The sequence below is a fragment of the Acomys minous genome, assembly GCF_964271855.1.
Source record: "Acomys minous genome assembly, chromosome: 17".
Lineage (NCBI taxonomy): Eukaryota > Metazoa > Chordata > Mammalia > Rodentia > Muridae > Acomys > Acomys minous.
The window spans coordinates 37210535-37232564 of record NC_140500.1 but is presented as its reverse complement, the minus strand read 5'-3'; the positions used below and the strand labels follow the sequence as shown (position 1 = coordinate 37232564).

General features: G+C 42.3%; 1 protein-coding gene and 1 long non-coding RNA gene across 2 annotated transcripts in view; one reads left to right on the top strand and one right to left on the bottom strand.

The window, feature by feature from the left end:
• Positions 1 to 3794, bottom strand: part of LOC311588786 — a 61308-nt gene extending 57514 nt beyond the window's left edge. The window contains exon 1 of the long non-coding RNA XR_014776338.1: positions 3631 to 3794. This is a non-coding gene — a long non-coding RNA (uncharacterized lncRNA). The remainder of the gene's footprint in view (positions 1 to 3630) is intronic.
• Positions 3795 to 3902: 108 nt separating this feature from the next.
• Positions 3903 to 22030, top strand: part of LRRN1 (leucine rich repeat neuronal 1) — a 37289-nt gene continuing 19161 nt past the window's right edge. The window contains exon 1 of the mRNA XM_084765342.1: positions 3903 to 4405. The gene's annotated coding sequence lies outside the window, so the exon portion shown is untranslated. The remainder of the gene's footprint in view (positions 4406 to 22030) is intronic.

The window sequence follows — 22030 nt, the reverse complement described above, 5'->3', positions numbered from 1 at the left end:
GGAGGACAAGTAAACGAAAATCAAGAAATGAAACTCCAGAAATATGTTTTTAAAAGTATAACTAAAATTTAGAAAAGCAAAAAAAAAAAAAAAAACCTTTTACTTTAAAAATTTCAGATCTGTAATATAGAAGTAAAATATTATGGAAATTTAAAAAAATGTGTTAAATTGATAATCTAAAACATAATTAATTTCTTCTATAGGTCAATAGTAAAAATTGGATTTCCAATCAAGAATGTCTGTTATAACATAAGTTATAGAAAATAATTGGCAAAGCTGTTATTTCTCACCAAGAATAGACTTGTGGAATTACACAATCACTGAACATCCAATCATGGGAGTCTTTCAAATGACACAAAGAAAATGCTTATGATACAATGAGATTCAATTATATAACTACAGAAGTTTATTAATTAATGCAAATCAAGCATTCAAAAAGTGTCTGCTGGGTACCAATTACATGCTAGGTACACGCCTAGGATCTGGCCATATGGTCCCTGCCTCCAAGGGTATATGGTCCGGCTTTCCAGTGTAGGCATTCTCAAAAGACCAGCAGAGTTGCTTTCCCCAGGCTTAATTTCTTTATCCACATAATGAGGAAGTTAGACGAGACCATGCCTACGGTCTCTAAGGCAATTATGTTCTGCATGTAGAAATGGATCCTTTATTCAGTGGAGCATAAGATACCCCTTGGTAAATCTACAAGCTTCCGACTTAACTAAACCTGTAATCATCACCATAAACCTATTAATGTTAGTCTTACTTAAAGTGCTTTACTACCTTCATTTAAGCAAGACCAAGGGGTTTCTCGAGAGGCAAGACTCTTAGCTCTAATGCAGAGAGTTCTGAGCAAATTAAGATGTTCAGACTCCTTAGTTTCATGCCAAATAATTATACTTAAATGCTAAAGCTAATTCTAATTATACAAATTTCAATTAGTGACTTTTTTGTATTAGAATGATTTCACACACAGTTTTAAAAAAACAAAAGAGCAAGGATTATGCACACTTTGTAAAAATCTCATCCAGTTTTATGAACTTTTTATACATACAAGACATTTGGCCACAAAGTTAATGATGGTCACAAGAATTACATACTTAGAACTTTCACATGCATCAAATTAAAAGCTTAGTGGTAGTTGCTTTAAAGCTAGAATATTCATCCAGAGACTGAAAGGAATAGAATCCTGTTAATATTTCAGTTAAAGAAACAGAAAGAGGGTTTTTTTTTGTTCTAAAAATTGTGATTTTAAGTGACATATTCCTGTTTTGTTCTAAAAAAAAAAATATTCAAATATGGCCACCCTCTACAGTGCTGGAGCTCTCTTTCCTCTGCATCCCCCACATAGATCAATGTAATTAGGGTAATCCTAAACACATTGTTCCTTTCAATGGCAAGTAAAGAAAACTCAAGAGGGACTAAGGGGAATAAAGTGGCTCAGCCAATTCCAATGCAGGAACAACTCAGTGCACTAACATGGAGGGAGACCCAGTCCTCCGAGCCTGTCTCCCTAATTCCATTCCAACAAATACATTCTGGCCCCCAAGAACAGGACAGATACACTAAGGATTCATTTAAAGATACATTGGCGGGTTTAAGTGAGAAACAATGTGATTTAGTTATGCTGTGCTGTTTCTGCTTCACTCACCCCAATGGCCAGAGGCTTTTAAGTGGCAGTGCGTATAGTACTTGCCAGCACCTTTTGCAAAGCTACCAAACAACAGTTTGTAAATTGTGGAGCAATTAACAACTTAAAGAATGCATCAAATATCCCATAACCAGGTCCCATCTCCAACTTTCATCATCACTGTGCCTCATGTGTCCTCCTCTGGCCCTCAAGAGTCTTTCCTACCACACAGCAGTGACCGTTCCCCAGCTGCAAGTCCACCTCACGCTCCTCCTAACTTTCCTCTGGCTGGAGACAAATGAATGCAGAGACCAAGGAGCAGCAGGCTAGGCTTCCTTTCTCTCTGTTGCTTTCAGGGCAGAGGGAAATTAGTTTAAATAAATGATACACTGATTTAAAAGAAATTAATTGAATGGCAGGGAGACCATTTCTCTTGCTGGCTCTGCCGGTTCCTTTGAGGAGGAGAAAGTTGTAAAATTGCAATCCCCCTCCCCATCTTGTTTTAATCTGCAAAACCTGGCTCCAAGATGCCCACTTGTAATGACCGTCAACACTCACTATCTACCACACAGTGCTCCAAGCATTTTACTTGCTTACTCTCACTTAACCAGCACACTCCCTTGGGATTGGTACTGTGATTATCCCACTTTAAAGGCAAGGAAGCTAAGGCTTAAAGAGGTAAAGTGACTTGCCCACTGGGACATAAACCCTAATTGCAGCTCTGGGCTTTAAAATGATGTGGACCAGGTTTCAAAAGACGATACCTTGGTGCCTGATTCACACCACCGTCATGATGAACTCTCTTCTAAATCCTGCATGCTATTACAGATATTGCTTTCTCTGCCAAGCCCCACCCCCTGGAGAACGCCCCATCACTGGGTGCAGCCACACTGCCTGCCCCCCCAACTCCCAAGAAAACACAGATTTTTCTAAGACTTCTTGAAAGGCCACATCTAAGTATCTGTTTCCACCTGCACCCCTCTTCTTTTAGACTCTAGCCTACACGCAGTCTACACGAAAAACCGAAGAGATTAAAAACAGACTGTCTAGTCTAGGCTCAACTTGCTTTTTCTTCTGTCTAGCTATGTCTAGACAGCTGGCTCATTATCTAACCTGATCCTAACCGACAGCCTACTAAGGTACACTATGTGACCCACCAGCAGCTACAAAATAGTTTCTGGAGAATACGAATTGGATTGACAAGTGTAGGCAAACCCTCCTCAGGTATCTATGCAAGGTGGGGGTGGAGGCAGCTGTAGGAATAAACAATGTAAGATTATTGTTATGGAATCCCCCCCCCCCTTAGCATCATCAACGACTTCAAAAGTAAATTCTGTGATAATGTATTCTTCCAAATCCCCCAGTATTTCTTGGCCTGAATATCGTGAGGAAATACAATCATGATCTCTTTCTCTAAGTTGTTCAACGTGGATGACTAATGATGCTGCCTGGCTTAAAGCTGATTCCCCCAGTAACGTGTATCAAGGGCTTCTCCTGAGCCTTGCTTCAGGCTGCCTCTCTGAAGTTGAGACACAGGTTCAGGTACACCACCCCCCACCCTCCCCACCCCGCCTCCTCCGCCACCTCCTTTCCCTCCTGCCTCCCACGCTCGCTCCCAGGGTCTCCTGAGAACGTTCTGCACTTTGAATCCTCTGCTCATGTGAACACAACTCTCACACCTAACCAAACAAAAACTGTAGTTTCAGAGTTTCCGAATCGTTTCCAGAAAGCCCCAAGGAATTTGGCAGTGACTTTGCCATGCAGTTAAGGGTCCCAGTACTATCTCTAAGGCAAGGGCATGAACCAGTCCCACCGCGCTTATGCATGTATGCACTACATAGCTTCCCTTATCTCCAAAGGAAAGGTTATATCTCGTACAGAGACTCGATTGAATTTTGTCTGCTTAAGGGATGAACCAGAGTTCTACCTTTCTCGGAGATGCAGTCCCATTGTGACTATGGCCTTCTTACAAGGGCTTTTTCCTCCCTCCTTTCCTCCCTCACCTAGTCGCAGCCTTTCGTCCCTATTTAAAAAAAAAAAAAAAAAAGGAGCGGTTCCCTGCGCCCTGCAGCGGCGTAGCAGCGCATCAGTCTGGCAGGCCCTGGGTGGCGGGGCCGAGCTGCCCCTTTGTTGGACTGGCTACAGATGGTGCCCCAGCGCAGGATTGCGCTTAGGCGGGCGTGGGGGGCGGGAGGCCTGGAGTGGGAGGCCGGGAAGGGGGTCGGGCGGGAGGGGAGGAGACGGCTGAGCAGCCAATCGGCGCGCAGCCCATCAGCTGACCGCTTTTGCTTACACCAGGTGCACGCCGGCTGCGGGGAGCACAAAGCGGGGCGCACGGAGGGCGCGGGCAGCGAGCCGCGGAGCTAGGCGAGGCCCGTGCGCCCCGGTTTGCAGCGCTTGCCGGGCGGGGCCCGGGGCCCGCGGTGTCCTCCTAGGCAGCAGCATCAGTGCCGCCGCAACCCCAGGCGCCAAGGGCGCCTTCCTTGATATCTGGTCGTTCGCTGCCCCGCCCTCTGCACCCTATTTCTTCTACCTTCTTTCCCAACCCTGCCTGTCTCTACCCCGACCCCCAGAACGGGATTTAGCCCAGCCCCGCACAGCAGCTGTTGCTCCTGCGGCTGTCTCGCCTTGCATCTTGGTGCTCTGCCGGGGTCCCCCAAGGAGCCAGTGCGCGCTGCGGGCTGGGTGGAGGGCTCCGCTAGTCCTCATCCTCCGGCTGCTGCTGCTGCCACCACCCGCTCTGTGCGCACCCCAACAACCTGCCAGCCTGGCCTTAGGGTGAGTGCCCTGACCAACTGGGCCGCAGCAGGAGGTGTGGGAGGCAGCGGGAGGTGGGAGGTGTGGGAGGCAGCACCCGGGAAGTAGAGGAAAACTTGGCGGCTTGGCTTTAAGGAACCTTGGGATCGCGGGGCTAAGGGAAACAAGGGGGCGCGGTTTCTGGAGCTAGGGTTTTTTTTGGTGTTTTTTGTTGTTTTTTTTTTTTTAAGGAAGTCGGGAAATGGGAGTCTACTTATCGCCCTCTTGCCTTTAAAATGAAGAAGGGCGGGCAGAGCTATATTTGAAAAGGGAGGCCAGACAGAAATAGGAAAAAGGCAATGACTGGAGCTGAGCCCCCCAAGATTTTAGAGACCCATCAGAGTGGGAAAGAGAAGGGAAGGCTCGGGAATGTGAGCGGGGAAAGAAGCTGGGGCCTGGGAAGAGCGCCGACAGAAGACCCAGGTTGTTGGAAATGGGGTCAAAAGGAAAGGAAGGTGGCAGGTTGTGAGGAGAGGACCAGGTCTTGGCAATGGCCTCGATGTTAAGAATAAAGAGCAGGGAGTGCAATTAACAAAACATTGGGAATACTAAGAGCACCGGGGAGAACACACCGCAACTGTTACGTAGTCCAGGAAAGAGAAAACTGTTTTGAGCCTAGAGTGGGATAGCCCCTTAAGGAGGCTTGCCATGGATGTGGAAATCTCAAGGAAGCCTTGATCTCTTCCAGGCATTCTGCTCCGGGGGGTCAGTGGCTAGGAAAGTTTGCCAGCAAGTGCCCTTTGTGCTGCATGAAACGGGGTGTGGGCTGCTGCCAACTGACTCGGTGCTTGCTAGGTTCTTGCAGTCACCGCTACCTGAGGGGGAAGTCCTTAGTTGCCTGGGTTTCCCCAGAAAAGACTATCAGCCAAGAGGTGCCTGGCGCACTGGCAGGTTGCAGAGTTCGTCCTGCGACTGCTGACGGACAGTAGGCTGGAAGATTCCGTAGGAGTACTTGCGCTGGAGGGACCTTGCCTGCGCGGGATCCACAGCAATAGCTTCAAAGCCAACTATGAAAAGAGTGAGGGATCAGATTGAAAAAGCCTTTGAGTGTGCCTGAACCGTGTAGCCAAAAGCTCCTAAATCCTGTTCTGTCCATAGTACATTCATTCCCAACGCCAGATAATAAAACAAATGTGGAATTCAAATCCGCTGAGGGAACAAGTCCTGATGACTTGGGCTTTTTTTCCTGTAGGATCTTCTGAGGCAATATTGTTATCTTCTTTTGTAGTCCAGTTTACCACAACCATCTAGGCAATTCATATTGCTCGCGTATTGTCATTACTTCATTTCTAAAAGCTGGAACTTGAAAAGGGGAAAGTTCACAAAGACCTATACTTTGACCTGTATAAAGCTGGAGTCGAAGTGGTATTACTGGCTCCAGGGCATGTGTGTCATGAAGTCTCTAATTTGCATGCAAATGTGAGCGGATCCCGGCAGATGTCTGGCCTCATCCATTCACATGAAGGAATTTGAAAAGACAAGGAGTCTTCAGTTAACAATAGACCTTAAGAACGTGGAATAAAGGCGCAGTGTGAGTTTCTCTGTTTGGGGGGATCCCAAGGCTTGCTGACACCTTTATTCAAGAGCCAGATTCTTAGTATGGTATTACAGAAAGCTCAGACCCACTTGCTCTTACCTGGCTGTGTATGTGCATGCTCCATATAGCAAGTGTTCCTGTGAAAGCAGTAACTTTAACCCACTTCTGGTGGCTTGAAGTGATTTCTTCACTGACTGGCTCAACTTTTAGAGTTCTTTTCTTTTCCTTTAAATAATTTTTTTTTTTGGTCTTGGCCAACATTTGCAGAGAGATAAGTACTGTAGGAAAAGGTAGTTGTCACTGATCAACTGGAAGATCTCGCTAGAACAGTCACTGTCCGTATAGCCTCATTTGGGATTCTTTGGTGTTAAAGTTATAGAAGGTGATAGGCATCCCATTCCAGTAAAGCGAGGGAGCCTGGGTGTGTATGTGAGAGGGAGTCTCAGTACAGAACAGTGAACAGTGGTGTCATTCAATGGGCTCCCGAAGCAAGGACCTTTCTGTCTTGTATACTATTAGCTGGTCGGCCATGCTGTTCACCTCCTGACATTGTAAGAGAGATGGAACAAAAGCCGGGCAGCATGGGCCACATGTGAGGCCTGCAGTTATAACCCCTGACGGGCCAGCACCAGAAACTCTTCTTTTGTCCTAAACACTGTGGAAGGGGGAAAGAACCCTATTCACTCAACAGTGTCTGCCTGTGTATTCCACATACTCACCAAAGGAGACGTTACAACACAACAGAAAGACCAGCTTGCTTTCAGGGCCTTGACTGGGAAGAGGGGTGGACAGCAGATGTTGGCATGCTGTGTGGCATGTTTTCTAAAGTTGCTGTTGTTATGGTTATTATATTCTGGTCTGGTGCCCTTTATCTTTAAGGCAGTCTACTCCAAGGAGGAAAAAAAAAATGAATGGAGTCCAATCTGAGTAAGAAGTGTTATAGCCAAGTTTGCATTTTCTGTCTTAAAGCTATGCAGAAGTCAGGAGTAACATTGGTGTACTGAGATCTTCTGTGACTCTCGAAACTGGCATTCTGTCTCCCTGATGGAATTGAGGGATGACTATAAAATAGAGATGGCATTTCTAAAGTACATAAGTCCACATGCACCTTTGTTGTAAAAAAATTATCAGAGGGTAGTTTTGAAATCAAGCTTAGAAGCCATGGTATCACATCTGCGAACTGTTGACTGTTGGCCTCTCTGGGTGAGATCTCTATTGCACAGGTTTAAATACACGAAAGACTGAATCTGCATTCCTTTGTAAATAACAGTCATGAGTTACTTAATAGTAGAAAAGATTGTTAAATAAAAGAAACTCAAACTAGATCCAACTAAGGATGATACTTCGGACATAACAGTCATAGGTAGCTCCTGTTAGAGCCTGGAACTATGAAATTAACAAGTAAGACAAACACAAGAAAACTAACCCTTGCCTCTGTAGAATCTGATATTACTGGACTCTTGACCTGAACTGCTTGCTCTGCCTGTTACAAATATTCTCTCTCAGTGACGTGTTCAGAGAATAGAACAAGTATTTTAAAATCTACTTCTAAGAAGTATATCTACTATTAGAGTTATATTTCTATTCCCCCACTCAGCTGACTATAAATAATCAATTATCTTATTATAGGCTTTTATGCCACGTTAAATAAGCAATAAACTGTATATAAAATATGATACATTGCAGGCAGAAGTGCCATTTTTACTAGACTTTCACAGTCCTTTCTCAAAATGTCTTTTTCAACTGCAAATGTTATTCTCTGATTCACTTCAGCACTAATATGAAACTGCTCAAACACTGTATTTAACTTTAAAAAATTATTATGCTCAACATCTATTTTGGGTTAAGCCAATGTGAAGATAAAGGAGGTTCCATTTTAGAATCATATTTTGGTTTGTGAGAACAATGGAAATATCTTTAACTCATGAATAGAGCTTTGATTAATATTTTATTCAGAATGAAATTAAAATTATATAGATGAAGTCAGAAAAACATGTACTCTCTTGTTTTGTCTCAAAGAACAGAATAGATACAAAGGCCAAACTCAGTAAATTGCAAGATTTTAGACAGCACAAGTGAATTATTTGTCCTTAAAGTTTTAAATGAAATTTACTTTAAGTCTCTCTCTCCCTCCCTCCGCCTGCCTCTCTCTCATATCACCATTCTGCATATATTTCAGAACTTAGTTTCCATGTCTCAAAGAACAGATACAAGTATAATAAATGGTGTTGACCTTGCCTTATTTTACCAGTTATTAGGTTGGTAAGTAGGCTATTACCATTTATACATAAGCGATCTGGTATGTCTTTCTTAACCTGCCAACTTTGAGATTGCTTAGCTGTAATACCGAGAGCTGAAAGAACTAACAACCATAATCAATTAGACTGTCAAAAGGATTGTAGAAGCTTTGCCTCTAATACCACAACTACCATAAACATTTAACTTGGATGGAATCATCATATGCCCTGATCTGAAATATTGCCCCTAAGAAACAGAGAAAATAGGTGTAGGCATGCAATACGCATCGGCGATCTGATCTACCCTAATTTTGGATCACTTGCTAAAAAGACCAATGCACTAGGTTGAGACACTTAGTTTGAAAGCTATGGAGTAGAGCCTGCTTTTAGTTTGGCTTCTTACCTTCCATTTGCACTCTGCATAGCTCAAAGTTGTGATGCTATTTGAAAGCTCTGATTACTGTAAATGAGTTGTAATCTTCTGACCCAGGCTGTCTTAGCTCACATCTATTATACTATGGGCAGACATGGACTCCACAGCTGTCACCTCATTTGTGTATGAAACAGACACATTGTTGGCATTTTTGGGGGGTTACCATAGTTACGTTAACAATATACATGTGACATGGCATCCTTCTATGTGAAAGGTTTTTGTGACACATAGTTTGTAGACCTGGGACTAAAGTTCAACTATTTGAAGTTTGAGGAACACATAAATTAGCCTGCCATTGTTCTCTGAAGGCACCTTGTCAGTTGTAGGAGGACAGCTTTCCCGTAGCCATGTCCAGGAAAAGGCGACCAGGAAGCTTTACCTAATAGAGATTTCCAAGAGCAGTGATGCTGGACCTCTAAAAGGGGATAGCTGTTGAATATTCATTTCAAAATATTTGGTTTTCCCATTTAGTACTGCCTTTTGTGAGCTGCCATATTAACATAGTCATTTTCAATTCAGAAGAGGAAGCCTGGACAGCCCCAATGTCAGTGCCTATCTCAGTAAAAATCTGGGAAAGAAGAACAAATTAGTCTGTCTTTACTAGCAGTAAGCACACTGTGCGGATCTTCACTTAGGACAGCTTTGCAAAGAAGGAAAGGTGGCTTAATTGGTTTCGTGTCTGTAATTTCCCCCTGTAGGAATAAAGAATATCATTAACCCCCATTGTTATTTCACAATAGTAGTGAATCTTCATTTGTATCCATAATAATTAGCATAATCAAGTGCAGTGCACAGTCAGGAAAGCTCAGAGCAGCTCCCAGCTCTGATACCAGTGCCCGGATGTCTGACCTTCTGGGTGTCCTGCAACCTTCCTGCCGGTTCACATCCCTGTGAGAGCTCTTGTAAAAGATCCAGGAAAGGTAGTAAATGAGTCTAGGATTGTTACTGCAAAGAACCAGAGTTTGGCTCCAATGCTATAGTTTTCTGGGTAACTAACATTCGAGGGAACAACCTCATCTTTCCTACAAGGTGACTGGTCTCTAGTCCTACAGCTAAGATGGTTTGTGGGTGTTTTGTTTTGTTTTCCTCTTGAAAGAACTCATGGGGGCTAGAGAGATGTTTCAAAGGTTAAGATCACTGCTTGCTCTTGAAGAAAACCAGGTTTTTTTTTCCTCAGGTCAAGTCCCCAGCACCCATGTGGTAGCTTACAACCACCTGAAACTCCAGTGTGTGAAGAACTTTAGACTGCTGCCCACTTGTTCACGCCTCATAGCACTCTCAGGCTTCGGGGCACTTTCAAAACATAAGAGGCAGAAAACAGAAAGTCCATAGTAATAAACAACACTGCATATGCTTGCCTAGAGGAAGATGTGGATGCGTTGATGATGAACGTAACAATGCCTCATGTCTTTGACCTTTAAAATTTGAACAATCATTAAGTACATCTTCTCACCGGTCAAAGATGGCAAGTATTATCATTCTTTCTTCTTTTTTCTCTACTAATTAAAGCAACAAGAACCATGACCTTGAGCAAGTCACTTAACATATTTCCATGGGTTTTCTGGCAAAAGAACACGGTTGTCACACTCCTTCTTAGTCAAGTCACAACTGTCCAAGGTCACAACCGTGAGTGAAGGCAAGAAGAGATGAGACGCAAAGCTGTCTGCTTCTCACACCCACCTGCCACTTTCTGACTGTGGGGCAGGTAACAGGGTAACAGTGACTCAGCATTGTAGCTTCTAGGTTACCAAAGTCAAGACCTCAGTGAAGAGGAATTAAGCAGAGGAAATGAAAGTGGGTTTACCACCACCTGCTCACTAATTGGGCCGCTCTCTCAGGTCTTAAGCTGACCATAGCAGCTTAAAAATTATCAGGGACAAACTGGAAAGAAAGCTCAAGTACAGTGATGGTAGGGTTAGGATGTGGAAACAGAGGATGATTTACTGAGAATATGTGCATTGAGTGGAAAATATATATATATACACACACACATATATTTCTTATATTTGTGCATTTGTGTGTAGAGGTTATAGAACAACTTTCAGGACTCAGTTCTATGATGTAGAACCCAGGGATCAAATTCCACCCAGATACTTGAAGAACTGCTTGAGCTTGTAGATGATAACTAGAAGAAAAGGTCAGAGTCTTGGCAGCTGGCACCTTTATCTGCTAGGTCATCTTGCAGGCCTCAGTAATGTAGCTTTCCAGATTTGACTGTTTCTTTTCTTAGCCAGGGGTGGGTAGCTCAGCTTTCTTATCAGAAAATGACCGTTAGATTGCTGTGAGTTCGAGGCCAGCCTAGTCTACAAAGCGAGTCCAGGAAGGTCAAGGCTTCACAGAGAAACCCTGTATCGTAAAACCAAAAAAGAAGATGACAATCAAGATGTGCATGTGCGTGCACACATGTGTGCATATGTATGTATTCAACACACACACACACACACACACACACACACACACACACACACGTGTGCACGAGTGAAGACGGGGGTAGGGAGAGACTCCATACTGAAAAGCTTATACATGTTTATTTCCTCCTCATAAGGCTGGTGCATCAAAGTGAGTTTTGAAAAGAGCTTTCTCTCAAGACAAAAGGGTGTGTTGACCCTTTTCTTCTCTTGGACAGTGTAATGTTTTCTTGGGAGAAGAGTGCTAAGCTGTGTGGGCACTCAAAGCTTTATGCGTTCTCTGTGATACACATAATCCTAACTAAGAGTTATGTAGGATTTCTGCCACATCCTGAGAGTTCCAAGGCACTAAAGGAATCTACATTAATTCATCCGACATGAGTTATGGAATCTGCATTCTCATTAACTCATCCAACCATCACGGAACAACTGAGGCCAATGAAATAACCGTTACTGGATTTCTGTGGCTTGTTATTGCTGATTAGGGTTCTGAGCTCTGAGGATGACATGTAAGGCTCAGTCCCCCAGAGGACCAGTTAACTTTGCTTTACTCTGTAGGGACACAGCTCACCTCCTCATGCACTCACAAACTCATCATTTCTCACCCAGGAGGCCAGCTGAGACTTCAGAGATATCTTCAGGAAAGCACGAGGTTTATGCACAGATTTTCCATATGGGATATTTTTCTTTTCGTGTATGAAGAATAGCACCATTGAAACAGACCCCTAGTGAAGAAGTTTCCAAATGGCTTCACCATCACAGCTGAGCAGGGCAGTGAGAGATTGGGTCTATGCAAATGAGATACTTAATAATTGGAAGGAAAATATTACATAGGGCCTTTAAATTATATCCCTTGAGTTTATCATTTTCCCTAACACACCAGAGTAGTAGGAAAATGATAATAATCTCCAATATTACTTCTCAGCGACTGAAGTGTACCAGGAGAAACCATAAACACTTTATATGCACTAACTTATTTACAGCTGTCACATAGATGCCTAGTAGTTTACAGCTCTTTTGGAAACAAAGAAAGTGCTAAAGAACTTGCCGGAAGACACACACTAGTATGGTCTTAATTCGTAATTGATGGATGAGAGGATGGGTAGATGGATGACTTAAGTTTTCAAATTAAGATCTTTATTCCAAATACAACGTGTGTGCTTTCTAGCCAAGGCATTTTAAGACCCTCTTCTGTGACTCACAGAGCCGGTGAGAGGCACCGTCAGGATGTGAACTTGGGTCCATCTCACTGTGAATCGTCACCACTGAAGCACTTGCTATGTCTCCCCCTGTTTAAATGCGGCTCTAGAGCGAGAAGACAGGATTGGATGAGCACCATCTGTGCTCTACAAAATTCTGTAATTTCATGTAGAGTAATATTTATCTATGATAAAACATTTTATTGCTTTAATTTCAAATCTAGTTTCATATTTTACTTATCCAATAACTACTGAACTGTCCATTAAAATTACACTGTAATTACTAATGGCATATTTTTAAAGTACATTTAAATTTGAACGGATAAAAATGCATTTTTGAAGATTACGTTCTTCTGATCATTATTATCACAGCATATATTGTTGTTTCATTATCCTTGGCTCAACTTCGGTTTCTAAAAATTGACAACTAAGGGGGTAGGGAGATGGCATATTGGGTAAAGTGCTTTCTGTGTGAATGTGAGGACCTGAGTTTGGATCCCAAACTCCTATGTCATAATGCAGACATGACATTGGCATGTACTTGTAATCCAAGAGCTGGGAAGGCTAAGATGCCAGGAGACCTGGAGCTTCTTGACCGTCATTCTAGCTAATCACAGGCTCCTTGGCCAGTGAAAGAGCCTGCCTCAAACAAATAAAGTGCAAAGCAATAGAAAAAGGCATGCAGTTCTGACCTTCAGCCGCCACACTTATATGCACACCTCATGTGTATGCTCGCTCTCACACATATGCACATACTCATGACCATATACACACATATCCACCCACCACACCAATAATAAGCACCACAGGAAAGTCACATGTACAGTGTTTTAACAGTTGAAAGGAATTGCTCTCGTGAACATTTGCAGAGGTAAGTTTCGGAATCACAGGGAAAAGCGTTCGTTAAATGATTTTTTTTTCAGAGCTTTAAGCTGCAGCGATGTTCAAAACATCTACTTGAGCTGTTTCTACAGACTGTTTTCCTTTAGGGTATCCTTCATCCATGGAAAGGGTGCATCGGAGCAGCACGGCAGTCAGTGCTAGAGTGTTTCAGGATGTACAGTCCAAAGTCAGCAGAGTGGGGGCTGGTAACAGGGCAGTTTGTAGGATTAGGAAAAATTAGTTTCAAAAGGTCTCTGAGGTCTGCAGGTATCTCCTGGAGCCTGAGACTCCTGTCTGCAAATCGGGGCTTGTAATGATAAAAACCTACCTTAGACCACCAACATGCATACAGAGCCCTTCACATAGTGCACAATAAATGATCCTTAGTACCTGGTAGCAGTGCGCAGAAGAGGGACTGTGCCAGAAACTGACCTTTCTGCCTGCTGTATGTCTGCATCCCCAGGATCCTAATTCTGAGGCAAGAAAAAAAAGGGACAAGAAGAGTCGGACTAGGTGTTCTATGAATTCACTGGCTCACACAGCATCGCTTTTTGTGGGAGAACTTAAGAGAAGGTTATATTTAAAGACTGGCAAATAGATGCATGCATCCGAGCCTTTGTTGTTTTGATTTCCAGATCTTATCTTGTCCTAGTCTATTTCCTGTCCCGATAACAAAATACCTGGGGCAGTAGTATATTTAACAAAGCTTTAGTCCCAGCACTCGGGAGGCAGAGGCAGGTGGATCACTGTGAGTTCGAGGCCAGCCTGGTCTACAAAGTGAGTCCAGGACAGCCAAGGCTACACAGAGAGACCCTGTCTCGAAAAACCAAAAAAAAAAAAAAAAAAAAAAAAAAAAAAAAAAAAAAAAAGCTGATGTAGTTCACCACACTGGTGGCTCCCTCATTGGGTTACAGCATGTAGAAAAAAAAAAATCTCCATGAAAACTTTTGTACATGAGGACACAAGAAAAGTGATCCAGAAAAGGTGAGCTTGCTTCATAGCAGCCATTCCCAGAGGAGGCTGCTTAACTTCCCAGCCTCTGCCTTGTTACAGCTAGGAGGTTTTCATTTGCACATGAAAGGGTGAATCCAGAATATCAGCTTTGAGCTTCCTGTGAGATGGAGCCGAGGATCCTTTACAAAGAATCTCATAGACATTGTCTTGTTTATCTCATAAAAGTGCTGCTTGACAACACATAACTTTATTAGCTCTTGGAAAAAAAAAAATCGCACATACTCTTAGCTCTTATTCTTACTCCCAGATGGTCACCTGGCTATCTTTGGAAGCTAATGAGTATGATTTTCTAAGTGTGTTAAGAGGAGCATGTAGCAACCCTGAAAGTTAAGTATTGTGGGGGGAAACAAAGAAGCAAACAAAAAACAAAACAAACAAACAGAACCTGAGACAAGTAACTGGCCCAGTGTGTGTGGGTAAATATGGAAGGGCAGGAATGCTCAGCCCTGTTTCCCCAGGCTGGATTCTCACGCAGCCTTTGCTTTTCTCAGCTCTCCTCCTTTTCCTCACCCAATATAGGACATGTTGTCTTAATCTAAGATTATTTATTTATATCACTGTAATGCCATCGCTACCAAGCAGCTCCGTACAGGAAAAGCCTACAACTTAGTCTCTGGTCCCTGGCACCCATAGAAGCACTTGGCATGGGGGAAATGTACTCAGCAAATATTCAGTGAGCAGGAGAAGACATTTCCGTAGTGTATCTGTTTTGTTTCGCTAATACTGCATCTTTTAACCATACCTAGTTATTTCCTCTGTTCTAGGGTAGAAGATTAGCTGTTCGTATGCATGCGTTACACTCAGGTATTAGTGTCTCTCAGAGGTGGTTGTAAAATATTGAACTAAGTTTGAGAAAGTGTCCATGATACTTTTACTTAAGGATGTTAATAATCCAAATATTCGTCACATGAACATAGAATATAGAGTTCTTTCAGAAGGGCAACATGAGGGGTATGTAAATTTGCATGGCATTATTTCCATCCTAAATGAGCTCCCAGACTCGGTGGAGAAATAGAATAAGTAGAAGCAAGGTAAAATAGTTAAGTGGCCCTCTGTAGATACTTTTGAGCAAATCAGAGGAAAGATTCGATGAGGCCAGATGTGTTTAGGTTTGCCTCTCTGCTATAAGACATACTGGCTGTGCAGCCTTGGGTTGGTTCTAAAAGACTCTTTTTCTTCCACCCTCTCTCGTCTGCAGAGAGGAATATATATGTGAGAGAACTTGGCACGGTTCTCAGAGCATGACAGTCTGCAGTTCAGTCACTTGGCAAACAGTGACAGCACCGCTTGTGAGCGGATTCTTTCTTCCACATAAGCTGGGCACACAGTGGTGAGCAAAGCAGTTGATACAGTCTGCCTTCCCACGTGGAACTTGCCAGCCGCTGGGAGGGAAACATGACAATCAGGTCATCATCACCCAAGTAAATATGAAGTCATGGCTGCATAGGGTCCAGTGAACATGGGACCCAAAGACTGTGATACGGAGATAGCTAAGAGACGAACTCTCCAAAGGGGTGATCTTTGAACAGAAACCTGTGGGGTGATCAACAGTGTGCTAGGCAAAGGGTGTAGAGCAGGCAGAGCTTCTCAAGTGAAAGCTCAGAGGCAAAAAAATGGCTTGATGGGCTTGCAAAACAGGAGACAGAGTAGCTGTGAGTGTACTTGGGTGTGCATATGTGAGTACATGCCGAGACCATAGGACTGACCGGGGACTCCCAAGGATCTACCTGTGTCTGCCTCCCTGGTGTTGAGATTACAAATACCTATCAGCAATGCCTGGCTTTTTTTAAACATGAAGCTACATAGTTCTGGTGGATCAAACTCTGGTCCTCGGGCTTGCAAGTCAAGCACTTTGCTGACTGGGCCATCACGCCGTCTTCCTACTCAGTTGTTTTTAAGCAAGTTCCGTTATCTTTCATACTTTTGCTGTGTTACTCTTTCTCTCTCTCTCTCTCTCTCTCTCTCTCTCTCTCTCTCTCTCTCTCTCTCTCTCTCTCTCTTTCTCTCTCTCTCTCTTCCCCTTACCCCTTGAGAGCTTATGAAGGGTCCCGCTAGATCTTGATGAAATAAACGCTCGTATTTCAGTCTCACTATAGGAAGTGAGAGCAGTCTCACTCCCAAGTGCCGGCTGTCTACACACAAATGCCTGCTCCATATTTTCACTCTGAGGTGCGAGAGGGAAGAGTAGTGTCTATATCCAGAATTCAGTTCATCTGTGTAACAGAGTTTGCTTTGTGCATATGAAGCCACTGTGAGCATGGCCCAGCAGGGAGGGACACAGAGCAGAAGAAACCGCGACCTTCACTCTATCACTCCAGTGGAAACTCATTTCCCTTCCAACAATGCCCTTCTCTGGATCTCTGCGCCTGGGAACCACCCTCATCTCAGGGAACCTCCGCGTTTTATAACTCCTCCTTTTTTCACATCCTGTCAGCTGTAATTCCTAATAGATGCTTCTGGAGTTGTCACTCCCAAATGTTCCTTAAACGTGGCCTTTCTTTGTTGCTATCACTGCTACCCCGAGGCCAGGTCTCCTTACATTTTCATTTGGCTTGTTGTAAAGGCTTATTATTAACTACTTCCCAAAGATTGTTATTTATTCTTCCTCCTTCCCCTCAACCTTGCCTATAGCTAGTCCTTATTAGAGCAATGACCCCATGGTTTCTCCCAATAAGAAATAAATAAAAGTACTTTAGCAAAAAAAAAAAAAAAATTAAAGCGCTGTATACACTTCTCTGTCTGGATTTCTATCCCTCTCATAGCACGACCTAAATCCCATTCCATTCAGATGGTGCGGTTCCTGTTCCACACCCTTCTTCCAGGTGTCTGCTTTGGACTTTCACCAGTAGAGTGCTAGTCACTGGGGAGCAGATGACTCTCTTTTTGGATGCCCCAGTTTGTAGGCTATTAGGCCACCAGCGTGTCTGTAGACTAGACCTGGAAAGAAGCATTCACAGTTACCTCCAAGTACCACTCCTGGGCACACACCTTCCCCTCCAGGAGGAACACTGCGCAGCTCCCTCCAGGCCTCCGCCCCAGAAGCATGGCTCAGCAAATTATCCTCATTTCTTTCTATTATGCCTGTGCATCTGGAATGCACGGAACACCTGACACCAGCAATGTTGGTAGTACTATTTAGCAGCCCCAAGTACTGTGCTAACATGGGTACTCCCTAGGCTTTCGAGACTTAAAAGCTACAAAGCTGTATGTTTGCATTCTTAGCCCTCCTGTTGGAACCTAAGACTGGATTCTTCAAAAACTTGACTGATTTTTTTTTTCTGGTTTTGTTTAAGTCCTGTTGTTGTTGTTATCCAATTTTAAATACGATTTAGAGTAACATTAAACATTTCCTCAGCCAGGCTTGGGAACGAGAGCTTGTGATCACAGGCATTTATGAGGCTAAGGCAGGAGGGTCACAGTTCCAAGGTCAGCTTGGGCTACAGAACGAGTTCAAGGCAAGCTTAGGGAAAATATGTCTAAAAACACTTTAAAATACTGGAATGTAGGTCAGTGCAAAGAACTTGTATATCATGTGCAAGGCCTCATGTTCAATTCCCACTACCAGAGAACATGTACATCTATATGTACACGTGTGTGTGTGTGTGTGTGTGTGTGTGTGTGTGTGTGTGTGTATTCCTTCATTGTTATAGCCACTTGAATTACTTGACTGTCCCACAGTTTAGTTTGTCCTTAAATGTAAAATCCTGTCGAGAACTTGTAAGGTCCTTCATTATCAGGTGACAGTGCAGGTTTTGTTTGGTGCAGAGCACAACAACAAAGAAAATGAATTTTTGTAATTAAGATATGTACAATGGTCCCAATTTTGGTAATGTCTTCTACTTGATATGGTAAAAAAGGAGGGAAGGAAGGAGGGAAGAGAAAACAGAAATAGCATAAATGTATATGGTTTCATACACAGTTCCTTGCAGGCTCTTCAAGATTCTTTCCCAGTGTCCTTTCTTAGAGTTGTACCTGATTTTATTACTGATTTTTACCCAAACCCAGTGAGGAACAGGTTGATTCTGCTGTGTTGCTATTCCAGCAACAGCTTGATCCTCAAAGTCTCATGAGATGACATGGTTGTTTCAGAAGAAGAAAGTCAAGCGCACATTGAGAATAGCAGAGAAAAGGGAACAAACAGTCTCTATTAGTCAAATGGTATGTTAAGAAAGAACCCTTTTATTTTAGAGGTAACTTTAGATTTTGCATCATTACTAAAATGAAAGTTCAAAATGTTAACTATAAATTCTATCAGAAAGCTAGGGGTTGAGTATGTAATAAATACGATCTTCTAATCACATTGGGTTACCTTATAATTTAATGGTTATGAGTTATACTGTGGATATTCAAGGATGATTATTCTTTTTACTTACAACTTAATAAAACCTGTGAATTGAAAAGAATGCCTGGAAAGGATGATTTACAGTGCCTGTGGGCATGCTAATGTTTTCAGCTGTTCCCTTGCACCATCTGATTAGACAAGCCCATAGCTGCATAATGATGGACCAGCCACTAAAGGGCTCTGGTGGGTTTATGGTGCCCCGGTCACCCATGCTCTGAGTACTTTTGAGTGCTGGACCATTAGTTTCAAATGCATATAAAGATGGGGGACACATCTGTATCAAGGAGAGTCTATAATAAGAAATGGCTTCAAATTAATGGAATTCACCTGATTGTAATTTGCCAAAAACAATTTAAAAACCTGATTAACAGAAATTCTAATTAACTATATGCCCCCTCCACACACACACACACACACACACACACACACACACACACACACACACACTCAAGTCTACTTTTGGAAGAAAAAAGGAAATTTGTGAAAATATAAGTTAATGACAAGGGCTCTAGTTAATAACATATATATCCATTAGGAATTTGTTATCAGGGTTGGGAAAATTATGTTAAAAATAAACTTATAAAAGAGAAAAAAAGAAAACATTGAAGTTTGAAACTACAAGCTTTCTAGGAAACTTGAGATAACTAGAAATTTAAATTTTCAAGTTTCCCAAGCCTAACATTTTTCTAGATTTTACATTACAAGTTAGTTTTCTTTTATGTAACATATAGAACAGTGCAGTGTATCACAGTGTACACTGAAATCCAGTTAGATTGCTGAAGCTAGTGCTATCACATAAAATACTAAGAATTTAAAAGGTAACAAACTTGGCTTAAACTCACCCTTTCCCTTATTAGTTATGGGAATTCTGACACTTCAATTAGTCAGGGTTCTCCAAAGAAATAGAATCAATAAGTAGAAGACAGACAAGTGATAGGTAGGTAGGTAGATGAATGAGAGAGAGAGAGAGAGAGAGAGAGAGAGAGAGAGAGAGAGAGAGAGAGAGAGAGAGAGATCAAGGCTCTCCAAAGAAACAGCACCAATAGAGTAGATGGGCAAATAGATGATATATAGATAGCTAGATATATGATTGATTGATTGATCAATCAATTGATTGACAGATAGATAATAAACATGAGATTATGAGAATTGCTTCAGAATTCTGAAGGAGTCCTGAAGGAGACCAAATCAGTCATATATCAAACTGAAAACTCCTAAAAGGTATGCAGTCCCAGTGTGCTGGGTGCATCTCCTGACCCCTCCAGGGTTTGGCCATGCCATCTGATGACCTTGGCTATTACAGCACACTCTTCCTCAGAGAATAGGCATATAGTTTTCTTTATTCTCTCAATGTGATAAAGTCATGCAGTTCTTCACATGCTATTAGACAAGTTATATAAAAATAGCTTAGAAGAGACATTGGAAATTAAGTTTATTTTAAGAGTTCAGGGACAGCTGGCTTTGTTTTGCTGCTTTAAAGCATGGAGCTCCGTGTGTTGGCTTCCTCTCAAGTCAAAGGACAGCTGCTGACATTCACCTGAACAGTGCTGTATTTAACCTTGACCAACAGGAGACATTATGCCAGAAATGCATATGATTTCATACTTTATTTATTTATTTACTTTTATTTATAGACAAGGTCTAATGTGTTACAGGCTGCATTGAACTAGTTGTGTAGGCAATAGCTGTGAATTTCTGATCTTCCTGCCTTCACCGCCCTAATGTTGGCATTGCAGGCATGCATCGGCACACCTGGTTTATGCAGTGCTGGAAATCCAACCTGGGCTATCATGAATGCAAAGCAAGCTGTCTACCAACTATGCCAATGAAACTATAGCTCCAGGCACTCTCTTCAGACTTTAGAAACACTTTCATGTGAAAGAGAGACAGTCTTGACATTTTTTTTTTAAGTTTGGACACTTGAAACTCTCAAGTAGCCAGACTCTTTAGAGAACGACTCTACATCAGAGCTATAAGCTCCCATCTCATTGGATACATAATTTAAAAGTCCAAATGTCAGATAACTGCTGGGTTAAAATACTAGGAGATAGTTCAGAACCCTAATTAAAGCAAAGGAAAATGTAATAAATGTCCTAAAATAAATATAAGACTCTTTGGTGTATTTCGGTGAAGAGAGTGTCTTCACTACTACAGGCAAATCTTTAATTCTGCCTTGGAGTGAAGCCAGATCTGACACAGTCTAATGGAAGTGCTCCTCTTGGTGAGCATGCAGAAATCTATAGCTTGGCATTAACAGTCTATACGTGACGTTTTCTGTATTGACTGTGGTGGATCTCGTATTTTCGTAGGTACTTCTACAGGGTTGAGTGTTCAGAGCTATTGTAGCAATCAGCTCCATTGTCTTATTGATTTAACACGGCACAGTGAGATCTGTGTTCGTGTCCAAAGTAAAAGTATTAAGCAAAATTCTGTGAACTTAAAGTAGCGAACCTGGGCCTTCCAGGAGCATTAGTGTTGCCAAACTAAAAATGTAGCACTTATTTAACATTTACTCAGGCTACTAATTAGAAAGCAATTATTTCATGTTGGCATATTACAAAAAAGGGAATTAAAATATTCTGTAAGACTAAAATTAATTGGTTTCATGATAGTTTTTATGTCACTGGTCCTGCTAAAAGCAACAATAAAAATAGCCCAGTTGTCGGTTGCAGTTCTGTTCTGTTTAGCCTCCTGTCTGTTTCTCAATTCAATCATGTTAAATTGTTTCTTCAATTCAAGATATGCAAATAGCCCATCTCTTTCAAAGAAAAAAAAACTTAGTTGTACAAATGATTTAACCAGGACAAAAAATAAAATATTATTTTCTTGTTCCTGATTTAAGGGTTTTCCAAACTGTATCTGGTATGTGGCCATCAAAATGTTGGGAGAAAGTGGTTTTGGCACAGAACTGAGATGATTCATAAATAATTACTGGTTTAGGCTATGCGGTCCTTAGAAGTAAAGAGGCAGAGGTCATTGCGTTTACGGAAGCACTTGAAATGAAGAACTAGGTTCCTTATCACCACACAGACAATATAGAACACAGAGTCCCTTCCTAAGCCATAATGTATTGCAAGTGTGGTGGGGAGGAGGCACAGAAGGCCAGTCGGTACCTTAAGTATTAATGAATATCACAGATAAGTAATTTACATTGCCTCAAAGCAATTATTATGTGTATTAAAACCAAAGACATTATTGGTTCCCTAAGGCTACTCTATCAAAGTACCACAAACTAGATGGCTTAAAACAATAGAAATGTATTGTTTCACAGTTCTGGAGACTAGAGACCAAGATAAAGCTATTGCAGTGTCAGCAGGCTCATGCTAGTTTGCCCCTTTTAGCTTCTGGGGACTTGGCTTGCACATGCTCGTTGCTAACATAGAGTTCTCCTTATGTTTCATTATCGTCTCTTTTCCTTTACCCGGTAAATGTGCTTGCCACCAAACCGAACCCATCTGAGTCCAGTCCCCAGGACTCACACGGTAGAAGAAGAGCATCGGCTCCATAAGTTTTCCTAGACCTATACTTGTTTTCATGTGTCTGCATTCATGTGTG